Genomic DNA, 9030 nt, shown 5'->3' on the forward strand with positions numbered 1-9030 from the left:
TAAAAAAAATAAAAATAATCTTGCCTCCTTCCGACTACCTTCTATTTTTGAGGACATTTATTTTATTGTTAGAACAGCCACTAAAGTATCTGGTCAATATAATGGATCCTCTGTGGTGAGGTTCAACGTGCAAAGCATCGGAGGTAAAACAACAGCAGAAGCATGGAGGTAAAACAAAATGTCCTAAGAAGCTCTTAATAACCCACTTCAAATGTACACATGAACTACTTCTTTCAAGTGAAAGTCTCGAAATGCTGCAAAAACATTGTCTTGGGATGTTTTTTGACCGGAGTAGCCTGCAGAACTGTTGGCCCTTTATGTGTGCATGTCAGACACCTGTTCATTTGTCATTAGTGGAAAATGGACAAATGTAGCTCACGAAAGGATAAGGCCTTGTTTTGAACAGTATTACAATATATTGTTTTATACAGTATTACATTATCTTCTTTTGTATATAACTTAAGTGTATTGTTTCTGTGATTTTTTGACTCTTAAAACTGTCTTGTTTTATACAGTATAAAATCAAATGATAATGTGACTGTGACAATTAAAACTGCCTGTAAGGTTATCCTTCCCACCTCTCCTGTCTGTTTTGTATGTGTACTATGTTGCCTATCCGATGCTCTACAGGCTTTGGGCCTGTCTCTTCTCTTCCAGCCCCAACAGAAGTTGTTAACCCCATTAGACTGCTGTGTAGACGAGGCCCTGGATGTCTGACTCTACTGGGGGGCCACAGGGTGGTGGTTAGAGCTGACCTGGAGGCCCTCATGTGCCGGGTGGGCCTGTTGTCTGGAGGGGGTCTGGACACGAGCCAGCACACGGAGGTAAGACACAGGTAGCCCTGACCGGGACTCAAACCCGAGTCCAGCGACTGTCAGCCCAACCATTCTTGGCAATCCTCTCATTGGCCGATAACATCTCAGTTGTGAGGGCTGCTTGAGCTAAGCCGGGTTTCCCCACACACACACAGCTCCTTCAATCATTCGTCTCAGTCCAGCCAGGACACTTCCATTGTAAATGACCTCAATTAGAAACAACAATCTATTGGATAATCTGCTTTCATATAGGCCGTTTATGTGCAATGATGTGTATAAACTCTTGATGACTGACACGGGGTGTCGTATTGAAGCCACCGCGCAGCCATCTTGGCACTCCTCCTCCTCCATTGTAAAAAAGTATTGTGTAATCTATAGAAATGCAATGCAAGTGCTTCTACACCTGCATTGCTTGCTGTTTGGGGTTTTAGGCTGGGTTTCTGTACAGCACTTCGAGATATTAGCTGATGTAAGAAGGGCTATATAAAATAAACTTGATTTGATTTGATATTACATTTGTTTAATCTATTATAGACACCTTAATGCAGACTGTTAAATTATATGAGATAAACAAAAATGAAAAAATCTATACAAAGTATTTTTGGGGGAACGTACTAATGTTACTGTCCTCACGACAACAGAAAAATACTTAAATACATGTAATTTCTGTCCTTGAATCATTGAAGTGAAATACTGTAGATTTCCATTCATTCCTATGGAGGACTGCTTCTTCCGGGGAGTTCCAATATGGCCGACCGGTGGCTTCATAGCAACCGCAATCCGGGGTTTATATAAGTTATTGTTTATGTGCTACATAGGACAATATACCGGTAGAGTATATTGGCTGTGACATCATCAATGAAACATCAAAGGGAGCCACTGCACAGCACCACAAATGCACAGCACCACAAATGCGCAGCACCATCATCCTCACACAACTACATGAACTTGATGTGCACCTCTAAGCAATCCACAATACAATACCCACATGAACTATAGAGCATACAGCTATATATAATTACAGGGCACAAAAAAAAGGGCATTACAGGGGCTATCTCTCTCTCTCTCTCTCCCTCTCTCTCCTCCCTCCAGCTCTCCACCTCTCCAGGTTCAGGGAGCCCCGGGGCTATCTCTCTCCCCCTCTCTCTCCTCCCTCCAGCTCTCCACCTCTCCAGGTTCAGGGAGCCCCGGGGCTATCTCTCTCTCTCTCTATCCCTCTCTCTCCTCCCTCCAGCTCTACACCTCTCCAGGTTCAGGGAGCCCCGGGGCTATCTCTCTCTCTCTCTATCCCTCTCTCTCCTCCCTCCAGCTCTCCACCTCTCCAGGTTCAGGGAGCCTCGGGGCTATCTCTCTCTCTCTCTATCCCTCTCTCTCCTCCCTCCAGCTCTCCACCTCTCCAGGTTCAGGGAGCCCCGGGGCTATCTTTCTCTCTCTCCTCCCTCCAGCTCTCCACCTCTCCAGGTTCAGGGAGCCCCGGGGCTATCTCTCTCTCTCTCTATCCCTCTCTCTCCGCCCTCCAGCTCTCCACCTCTCCAGGTTCAGGGAGCCCCGGGGCTACAGCATTGTGTCCTGCAGCCTTGTGTCAAAGGTCAATCAGAGCTGAGTGTTCCATTGGTTGTGACTAGAGGGCGTACAGCTACAGGAAGTGACTTTTCCTAGCAGGTTAGGATAGCATTTTAGCTGACCCTAGCCCTTTCCTAACCTTAACCTACGTCTCCTAACCTAACACATTAATTATCCTAACCTGCTGAGTAAATTATCCTAACCTGCTGAGTAAATTATTCTAACCAGCTGAGTAAATTATCCTAACCTGCTGAGTAAATTATCCTAACCAGCTGAGTAAATTATCCTAACCTGCTGAGTAAATTATCCTAACCTGCTGAGTAAATTATCCTAACCTGCTGAGTAAATTATCCTAACCTGCTGAGTAAATTATCCTAACCAGCTGAGTAAATTATCCTAACCAGCTGAGTAAATTATCCTAACCTGCTGAGTAAATTATCCTAACCTGCTGAGTATATTATCCTAACCTGCTGAGTAAATTATCCTAACCTGCTGAGTAAATTATCCTAACCTGCTGAGCAAATTATGCTAACCTGCTGAGTAAATTATGCTAACCTGCTGAGTAAATTATCCTAACCAGCTGAGTAAATTATCCTAACCTGCTGAGTAAATTATTCTAACCAGCTGAGTAAATTATCCTAACCTGCTGAGTAAATTATCCTAACCAGCTGAGTAAATTATCCTAACCTGCTGAGTAAATTATCCTAACCAGCTGAGTAAATTATCCTAACCTGCTGAGTAAATTATCCAAACCTGCTGAGTAAATTATCCTAACCTGCTGAGTAAATTATCCTAACCAGCTGAGTAAATTATCCTAACCAGCTGAGTAAATTATCCTAACCTGCTGAGTAAATTATCCTAACCTGCTGAGTAAATTATCCTAACCTGCTGAGTAAATTATCCTAACCAGCTGAGTAAATTATCCTAACCAGCTGAGTAAATTATCCTAACCAGCTGAGTAAATTATCCTAACCAGCTGAGTAAATTATCCTAACCAGCTGAGTAAATTATCCTAACCAGCTGAGTAAATTATCCTAACCAGCTGAGTAAATTATCCTAACCTGCTGAGTTAATTATCCTAACCAGCTGAGTAAATTATCCTAACCAGCTGAGTAAATTATCCTAACCTGCTGAGTAAATTATCCTAACCTGCTGAGTAAATTATCCTAACCAGCTGAGTAAATTATCCTAACCTGCTGAGTAAATTATCCTAACCAGCTGAGTAAATTATCCTAACCTGCTGAGTAAATTATCCTAACCAGCTGAGTAAATTATCCTAACCAGCTGAGTAAATTATCCTAACCCGCTGAGTAAATTATCCTAACCTGCTGAGTAAATTATCCTAACCAGCTGAGTAAATTATCCTAACCAGCTGAGTAAATTATCCTAACCAGCTGAGTAAATTATCCTAACCTGCTGAGTAAATGATCCTAACCTGCTGAGTAAATGATCCTAACCTGCTGAGTAAATTATCCTAACCTGCTGAGTAAATTATCCTAACCTGCTGAGTAAATTATCCTAACCTGCTGAGTAAATTATCCTAACCAGCTGAGTAAATTAACCTAACCTGCTGAGTAAATTATCCTAACCTGCTGAGTAAATTATCCTAACCTGCTGAGTAAATTATCCTAACCAGCTGAGTAAATTATCCTAACCAGCTGAGTAAATTATCCTAACCTGCTGAGTAAATTATCCTAACCAGCTGAGTAAATTATCCTAACCTGCTACGAATAAGTAACTTCGGGACATAGGCGTACTCCCTCTAGTCAGAACCTGTTCAATCCAACAGCAGTTCACTTCCTCTCTCATAGCCAATCAGATGCATGTTTTACATTCTGACAGCCTATCAGACACCTTGTTCCTCTTGTCAGTTCATGTGGTGTATGGAGAAGTGGTGCCTAGTCGCTAGTCTTGGGTCAGTTTGATATTTTCCACACTTACAGTACCAGTCAAAGGTTTGGACACACCTACCCATTCAAGGGATTGTCTTTATTTTTACTATTTTCTACATTGTATAATAATAGTGAAGACATCAAAACTATGAAATAACACATATGGAATCATGTAGTAACCAGGCAAATTAGTTTACATGGGTGGATCCCAAACTATATGTGTAAAGTTATAAAAACGAATTAAGTTAGTTGTTCAAGACATTTTATAGATAAAACAGTAGCATATCATTTTTAAATTTGTCCATGCTTTTTGTCAGAGAAAACGAAAGCTGATTCAAAAAGGGTGTGTGGCAGAACTCTTCCACAAAAGACTCGGGTAGAATACACATGACTATCCTCGATGAAACGTGGCTATCGAGGAGGGGAGGAGCCTCTTCTGTTCGCCTACTAACTAATTGACATATCCTTGACCACTGTTCAGGTCATGGAGGAGAGAGGACAGAGGAGTTGAGGAGAGGAGCCTCTTCTGTTCGCCTACTAACTAATTGACACATCCTTGACCACTGTTCAGGTCATATAGGAGAGAGGAAGGAAGGGGTTGAGGGGAGGAGCCTCTTCTGTTCGCCTACTAACTAATTGACACATCCTTGACCACTGTTCAGGTCATGGAGGGGAGAGGACAGAGGAGTTGAGGAGAGGAGCCTCTTCTGTTCGCCTACTAACTAATTGACATATCCTTGACCACTGTTCAGGTCATATAGGAGAGAGGAAGGAAGGGGTTGAGGGGAGGAGCCTCTTCTGTTCGCCTACTAACTAATTGACATATCCTTGACCACTGTTCAGGTCATGGAGGAGAGAGGACAGAGGAGTTGAGGAGAGGAGCCTCTTCTGTTCGCCTACTAACTAATTGACATATCCTTGACCACTTTCAGGTCATGGAGGACGGAGGAATTGAGGAGAGGACGGTCTTTTGCACAAATGAGAATCTCCTCCATTCATCTCTCAATTTGTTTCTATCTCTTATTAACCATTTTTATTTGATTTTAAATATTCATATCATATCCACAGTGATTTTCTGCATGTTTTCCCCAAATAAACTGAATGAATTGACGCCTAAGTTGTTTATTTGACCACACCCCTTTCCACTTAGTAACTCCACCCCCTCTTCCTCAACCAGTTATCGATTTCCAGGTCACACGAGGAGAGACCTTTTGCCCAAATGAGGAAAAGCCTTATTCTCTACCTCACTCTTTCTCTCACTCCGACCTCACTCTATTTCTCCATTCACAGATATCCAGACATGGTCCAACATCCAAGGACTCACAAACACATTGTATCTTACCACAGGCACACACTCACAATTAGTTGACGAAATCCACTTCTTTGGTTGTGAACACACACTCTTAACGAGAAAGTCCCGCCTCAGTCAACAGCAGCAATATGAGTTAAATTACCCTGTAAAAGGCCGCAGAGATGTTGGCTTGTAATGCAGAGTTGACTTGTAAAGCTCGTCTGTGGCTGCAGAAGCCCAGTTGTGGGTTGACTGCTACTATACTACACAGTACAGTACACTGCACTTCCTTATGTAGTGGTCCTACACCCCCATCTAGTGGTCGCTTGGTGCTATTACTGCACTGATACTGTAAGTTGAGCAATAGTTCAGAACGAGGAAGCAGGTCAACACAAGTTTAATTAGGAAAATGTTAAAGGGCCATTTTCCACATACATGTTTTTTTTTTACACCCGTTGCTTTTTGAAGAATATAACTTAGCAATGCTTCATTAGCTCGGTTCAAAGGTCAGAGCACAAAACATCAAATAAAATAAAATGCTAAGCGTGTTTTATGTTTCATTCCACTATTTCACATAGGTGGTGCAAAAAGCAGTCATTGATCAACCAATGGTGTGTTAGATACCACCCACAGATGTTTGATTGACACCCACTCATTATCATATTGGAGGAAGAAATACAGAAATAAATAAATATATAAATCAATAAAATGAATTAAAGTTTGAATAATTAGATAATGCGTAGAGAAATAATTAAATAATTAAATACATATATACAATACCAGTCAAAAGTTTGGACACGCCTACTCATTCAAGGGTTTTTCTTTATTTTGACTATTTTCTACATTGTAGAATAATAGTGAAGTCATCAAAACTATGAAATAACACAAATGGAATCATGTAGTAACCAAAAATATATTTATATTTGAGATTCTTCAAAGTAGCCACCCTTTGCCTTGATGAAAGCTTTGCACACGTTTGGCATTCTCTCAACCAGCTTCACCTGGAATGCTTTTCCAATAGTCTTGAAGGAGTTCCCACATATGCTGTGCACTTGTTGGAAAAACCATTGAAATAGTAGGTGTCCCAGCTTTTGACTGGTATTGTATATATATAAAATATATATATATAAAATTGCAACACAGGTGACTCCTGATAACTGTAACAGCTTGGGACTGATGTGACAATGTGCACTAAACTAGAGAATGCAGTTATCAGGAGATTTTATCACTGTTCACACCACAGTGGTCTCACAGCTCATCACTTAGCTAAGGACCCTGGGACTAAACATCTCCCTCTGCAACTGGATCCTGGACTTCCTGACGGGCCGCCCCCAGGAGGTAAGGGTAGGCAACAACATATCCGTCACGCTGATCCTCAACACGGGGGCCCCTCAGGGGTGAGGTACTCTGTCCCCTCCTGTACTCCCTGTTCACTCATGACTGCACGTCCAGGAACAACTCCAACACCATCATTAAGTTTGAAGATGACACAACGGTGGTAGGCCTGATCACGGACAACGACGAGACAGCCTATAGGGAGGAGGTCAGAGACCTGGCCGTGTGGTGCCAGGATAACTTTTTATGGCTGCAGGGGCAGTATTGAGTAGCTCTGATTAAAGGTGCCCATTTCAAACGGCCTCGTACTCAATTTTTGCTCGTACAATATGCATATTATTATTACTATTGGATAGAAAACACTCTCTAGTTTCTAAAACCGTTTGAATTATATCTGTGAGTCAAACAGAACTCATTTGGCACAAACTTCCTGACCAGGAAGTGGAAAGTCTGAAATCGAGGCTCTGTTCTTCTTCCCGCCTATAAATGGGCATGATACGTAAGAGTCTACGTGCACTTCATAGACCTTCCCCTGGATGTCAAGAGGCGGAGAGAGAAGAAATTTAGTGTTTATCTTGGTCTGAAGTGGAATACAGGCTCTTTGTATGACGTGTCCCTCATTTCCGGTACTCTGGGGAGCGCGAGGTGGACAGTGGGATTGCCTTCTGTTTAGCTGCCGTTATGGACGAATACTATCTCCGGCTTTGATTTTATTTGATACATGTGACCATATCATCGTAAAGTATGTTTTTTCAATATAGTTTAATCAGATTATTGAAAATATTTCGGGAGTTTTGCCGTGTTCTGTTCTCTTCCGTTTGTTGACATGGAGAGCGTCGTGCCACTTGGCTAGTGCGCGTGCTAAATCAAGAGGGAAAGTTGCCGTTCTAAATCCAAACAACGATTGTTCTGGACAAAGGACACCTTGTCCAACATTCTGATGAAAGATCAGCAAAAGTAAGAAACATTTTATGATGCTATTTCATATATCTGTCGTACATGTGAACTAGTCGTGGGCGCCCAACGTTTGGGTACTCTAGCTATACCGAAGCTACATATCGTAATGAAGTTATTTTTATAATTCTAACACTGCGATTTCATTAAGAACTAATGGATCTATCATTTCCTATACAACATGTATTTTTTAGTTATGTTTATGAATAGCTATTTGGTCAGAATATGTGTGTCAGAAAAAATCCGGACGTAGTGGGAAAAAGTAGCTAAGTTAGCACAATGTGTAACCATTGATTTCAGCTCTAAATATGCACATTTTCGAACAAAACATAAGTGTATGTATAACCTGATGTTATAGGACTGTCATCTGATGAAGAATATCAAGGTTAGTCAAAAATTATATATCTTTTGCTTGTTTGTTACGATCGCTTACTTTTGCTACTGGGAAATTGCTTGTGTTTTTGGCTATTGTGGTAAGCTAATATAACGCTATATTGTGTTTTTGCTGTAAAACACTTGATAAATCAGAAATATTGTCTGGAATCACAAGATGCCTGTCTTTCAATTGCTGTACACTATGTATTTTTCAGAAATGTTTTATGATGAGTATTTAGTTATTTGGCGTTGGTGTCTGTAATTATTCTGTCTGCTTTCGGTGCAATTTCTGATTGTAGCTGCAATGTAAACTATGATTTATACCTGAAATATGCACATTTTTCGAACAAAACATAGATTTATTGAATAACATGTTATAAGACTGTCATCTGATGAAGTTGTTTGTTGGTTAGTTTGGTTGGTTCTTGGTTAGTTAGGTTGGCTTTGTGCATGCTACCTGTGCTGTGAAAAATGTCTGTCCTTTTTTGTATTTGGTGGTGAGCTAACATAAATATACGTGGTGATTTTGTTAAAAATCGGACATGTTGGCTGGATTCACAAGATGTGTACCTTTCATATGCTGTATTGGACTTCTTAATGTGTGAAAGTTAAATATTTAAAAAATATATATTTTGAATTTCGCGCCCTGCACTTGAGCTGGCTGTTGTCATAAGTGTACCGGAGAATCACAGTGTATCGACGTCGGGCTTGCAGCCATAAGAAGATAACAACCTCTCCCCCAACATGATCAAGACAAAGGAGATGATTGTGGACTACAGGAAAAAGGAGGACCGAGCACGCCCCC

Source organism: Salvelinus fontinalis, unplaced genomic scaffold, assembly GCF_029448725.1.
Source record: "Salvelinus fontinalis isolate EN_2023a unplaced genomic scaffold, ASM2944872v1 scaffold_0106, whole genome shotgun sequence".
Classification (NCBI taxonomy): Eukaryota; Metazoa; Chordata; class Actinopteri; order Salmoniformes; family Salmonidae; genus Salvelinus; species Salvelinus fontinalis.